At 37.7% G+C, this 5,000-nt stretch overlaps 1 protein-coding gene across 3 annotated transcripts in view; it reads left to right on the top strand.

Moving 5' to 3' along the window:
* Positions 1–847, top strand: part of LOC122263727 (uncharacterized) — a 153,303-nt gene extending 152,456 nt beyond the window's left edge. For all 3 annotated transcript variants that reach the window (XM_086548089.1, XM_086548091.1, XM_086548090.1), the window contains one exon: positions 1–847. This exon is cut by the window's left edge and continues 1,424 nt beyond it. The gene's annotated coding sequence lies outside the window, so the exon portion shown is untranslated.
* The last annotated feature ends 4,153 nt before the right edge of the window (positions 848–5,000 follow it).

Genomic DNA, 5,000 nt, shown 5'->3' with positions numbered 1-5,000 from the left:
TTATGTTTTATGGTTTCATAAATAAATAAATAAATAAATGAATAAATATATATATATATATGTTATGTAACACACAATAATTGTACTTATGATGATTCATTTCTTATTTAAAGGTTCTTATTTATTTACTACCATCCCAAAAACTGGAGTGTTTGACAGAAACACTAATAGTCATTTATACCTACTTTTGGGGCATTATAAAGTTCTAGTTTTGGAGAAATAAATCATGTGGTCGTGGAGTTATCGTCAGCAAATTAGAATAAGGTTTGCAATATATCAGATCGCCACTTGCAGTGCCTACTGTGAGGACGGTCATCTGAACATCTTGGTGACAATCGATTTGTGAAAGCCATACTTTTTAAGAGAAATGAAGGAATGAGGATACATGAAGTTTATTCAAGCAGTGAATACAGAGTTCTGTACAGTAGATAGTAGGCGTCGCATTCGTTTAAGAATAGCGATCATGATTAGTTCATGATAGAAGTCATGGGGATATTTTATTTTATTTTTTTCTTTGACAGTGGGATTTTGCTTGAGCAGAAAGTCAGCATTGCATGACAGAAGAAAGACATTGATGAGCAGCAACCATTTATTTAGAAATTGTGTTGTGATCAGATAATCTATATTATGTAATTTTATAGTGTCTGAATGTAGCAGTTTTGAGATGCAATGTTTTAAGAAAAAGACGGTCTCTTTCGTATGATGAGGAAAAAGGATCGTTTTCTACACATACTGTAAGTCAATTATGTGAATGATGTGAATTTCGTAGTATATATTTTTGTACATCTTTCACATATGCTTTTTCTCCCTGAAACTTGTCAATAAATATGTGATTCCTAAGATAAAAGTATTTTATTATGTCCTTGTTTTATCTCTTTCTTTCTTTTTAATGAGTTTGAATGCATCAAAAATTTTAGAGACCACAAAGATGTGAAAAAAGCAGAGAAATACTTTAAAGAAAATATGAAGTAAATTCTTAAAAAAATTATTTGTATAAAAGTATAATATTGTGTCCAACCATTACTTCAGATTATCCTTCTTTAACTTGTATTTTGATTCATCATTTCTGGCTTAGCGACTGATTGGAAACCTTGGATTATCAACTAGAGCCAGAATTTAATCAAGTGCCAAAGCATCGTACTATTGTCATTTATCCTCGAGTCTTTATCGAAAAACTTCATTCATCCCAGTTAAATATTTTTGCTTACCTCTTTTGGGAGGAATTGTTAATCACCCTACATTAATTTCATCCAATATAATTTTTTGCGTGAATCATAAAAGAAGCACTGATATAGGGAGGTGCACTTTATCATAATCTGACGGGCAATTAGGGTTGGCTAAGGTTTTAAATTAATCGCTAAACACATTCTGTGATAATACCCAAGTCAATACATCCTTGACCTTGCATGTTCACGGCGTGGACTGCTTTCCTGTGCCGTGCCAAGGAACTCCAAGCAGAACGAGTTATTCAAGAGTTTTCTTCCCCGTCATACTCTATGGAGGTGTATACCAAATGTATTTAGGACTGTGATTGTATTTTTTCACAGAACATTAACCAGAGACAAAATATTTTTTTCTTCGTTCCTGAAGAATCAGCCACCAAGTGTTGACCTGATGTGACTTGGTCCTTATCCACCGTGGCATCCAGCTATAGCAGTGACCGCCAAGCGACAGTGGACACTCGCGAGCTTGGACAGGGATCGACCCGCCGACCGCGGGGATGTGAGGCGGGCGCTGTGATCACTGCGCTACTCAAGCGGCTTGACAGGGCGGCGCGGCGCGCGACTTTGGCTCTTATGGTTTCCGGAAGTAGGACCCGTGAGCACTAGGCTTCTACGACTCCGCGCCGCCCATGGAAGGTGGGCATGGTAAGCCCTATGGTATTCGTGGTCAATCGGCTTTCAAAGGGGACGCGGAATTTGGGAGGGAACGAAATTGGGGGAAAAGGGAGAAGAGGGAGCAACGAAAGGGAGGGAAAAGAGGGGGTAGAAATTGGGAGGGAACGAAATTGGGGGGAAAGGGAGAAGAGGGAGCAACGAAAGGGAGGGGAAATTGGGAGGGAACGAAATTGGGGGAAAAGGGAGAAGAGGGAGCAACGAAAGGGAGGGAAAAGAGGGGGTGGAAATTGGGAGGGAACGAAATTGGGGGGAAAGGGAGAAGAGGGAGCAACGAAAGGGAGGGGAAATTGGGAGGGAACGAAATTGGGGGAAAAGGGAGAAGAGGGAGCAACGAAAGGGAGGGGAAAGAGGGGGTGGAAATTGGGAGGGAACGAAATTGGGGGAAAAGGGAGAAGAGGGAGCAACGAAAGGGAGGGGAAAGAGGGGGTGGAAATTGGGAGGGAACGAAATTGGGGGGAAAGGGAGAAGAGGGAGCAACGAAAGGGAGGGAAAAGAGGGGGTGGAAATTGGGAGGGAACGAAATTGGGGGGAAAGGGAGAAGAGGGAGCAACGAAAGGGAGGGAAAAGAGGGGGTGGAAATTGGAAATTGGGAGGGAAGGAAATTGGGGGAAAGGGAGAAGAGGGAGCAACGAAAGGGAGGGGAAAGAGGGGGTGGAAATTGGGAGGGAACGAAATTGGGGGGAAAAGGGAGAAGAGGGAGCAACGAAAGGGAGGGGAAGGAGGGGGTGGAAATTGGGAGGGAACGAAATTGGGGAAAGGGAGAAGAGGGAGCAACGAAAGGAACGAAATTGGGGGAGAAGAGAGAGGGAGCAACGAAAGGGAGGGAAAGAGGGGGGGAAATTCGAATTTGGGGAAAAGAACAACGAAAGGTTGAGAGGGGTGAATTACTAGAGAGCAAATGAGAAAGAATTATACAAATTGACAGGCAGAATCTTAGCAACGAGCACGAGAAGCAGACTGGTTGGTGAATTTGGCACAAGAGGGTGTGTGTATTCCTCACAACGTGAAAAAAACATCATACTTTATCATGAAAAAACATCTTATTATATATCATGAGATACCCATTATAAAAGAGGAAACAAAGGAAGGAAATACGCACGAAAGATATCGAAAGCACACGAAACTATTAGGAGCAAAGGTCATAGTCTACTGAAAAGTAAAAATCAGATTATTAATTACACACATTTTTCGTTTTAGTTAAATCTATACAAATGCAAATATTTTTAAGTGTTATTCCTTTTTACATAGAAACTCATTTGAGCTTCGGCATGGCCCTTTTGCATTCTTTTTTGTCAATCGAAGGAATTCCATCCATGAGCCTCCTCTCCTTGGCTCTCCGTTGCATCGTGCTAAATGCAAATGGAAAGCTCTTTTGACCAATCATTGCCATGAAAGCTTTTCAAATGGAATTACCATTCTCTGGCTGGATTGCACAAAATGCTTGAGTTATAGCGATATTTTTCATACAGGTTTAACAACATTGGTGGGCATTCGTAAATCACATTATAATGCTAATATTACGTTCCTAGTGTTTTGATCTCACACATTCACAATGATAGATATTTTGGATAAATGTCTATTCCACAATTCTGGCCCAGGAATTATTGGGGGATGAAGTCTTCATGTGCCATTGGGATATCATAGCGGGGGTTTTTGGTTTTCTTAATAGATTAGATATTTTTCGGGGATTGTCAATACAATCCCTGCAAAAATGTGAAGAAGAAGAATTTAAACTTCTTAAAGAAGATAGAAGAACTTGTCAGACCAGCTCGCGAGGAAGACCCTAAGCATATAGGGATGAACAGATGTTCAAATATAGAATATGTATGTAAATATACCTTTGATTATGTATTAGAGACATTTTTTTTTATCAAATACGTTTATATTATATATAATCTATTATTCCTATTAATAATAATGGTATTACGAGTCATTATAATAAATCTAAAGGTAATATTAAGAATCTTAACTTCACTTTCACGATAACGCAACAGAAAATGTAACAAATTTTAGGGTAAACTATAACTTTTAAAGATATCATTTTGATATTCTCGATGCAGAATTAAGGCACTTTTTACCAATGCTGTTTCAAAAATAATAATTAAAACAATGATATAACGATTTCGTGTACAGGCATTTTGAGAATATGCTGTATTGTCCAATTACCTTGTTATTTCCTCCGTCTGCGGTATATTGAGCCAACGCGAATGTAACTGTTTGTCATTTCATTTCGGTATATCTGTGACTTCCATTTGCTTCTACAGCATAAGAAAGAAAAGAAAAGAGAAGAAAAATACATATATATATATAATGAGAGTTCAAATGTTGCACAAGCTGATTGTATAGCCCCCTAAAATGTGGTTTTATAGTTCATAAAAGTGCTGAAAGTGCTTTCCCCGTGTTTTTTTTTCTTTCTTTTTTTTAATTAAATCAAGAAATTTGGCGTATTATGACGATAGTTTGACCCTCATTTGGAAACGAAAGAAAAGAAAAAAGATAAAAAGAAATATTATTCGAAAGGCCACAATGGAACAAACGGGTTACTGTTTTTTTTTTTTTTTTTTTTTTTTTTTTTAATAGCAGAGAGGAGATTTTTATTTGTGATTTTGTTGCTTTGGTATTCTCTTCTTTATTTTATTTTATCTTAACACAAGGTTCGCGCATGTGACTTAGAAATCCATTTATTCTATTCATTCGAATCGTTAATTATCTCATTGGTCCTTTATTCTTATGCCATTTTAATACGATTTTAGTACGATCTCATTCTTAGCTGGATACTTGAATCCAGAGAGGCGTTTGATGGTCTCATTATTTACGCCCCTTGAACAAAGAGACTTAGGTGTGTGTTAAGAGACATAGACACTTATAATAAAATTGTAAAAAAAATGTATATTCTGATCAGCTTTCTGTTAAATAGGAACCTCTTTCGTCCATAAATAATGATAGGTTTGTTCTAGAACCATTATCCGCCGATTAATTGCGCCATTATGTGTTGGCATCTTCCTTTCAAAGATTCTTTGATTGACATATGTCTAAAGTACAATAAAATGTGAAAACAATACAAATATAGAGAGACATACGATGGATTATTCATCTTATTTT

This window comes from Penaeus japonicus, unplaced genomic scaffold (assembly GCF_977035675.1).
Source record: "Penaeus japonicus unplaced genomic scaffold, GWHDUDI00000001_assembly GWHDUDI00000020, whole genome shotgun sequence".
NCBI classification, from domain to species: domain Eukaryota; kingdom Metazoa; phylum Arthropoda; class Malacostraca; order Decapoda; family Penaeidae; genus Penaeus; species Penaeus japonicus.
This window is presented reverse-complemented; position numbering and strand designations above follow the sequence as displayed.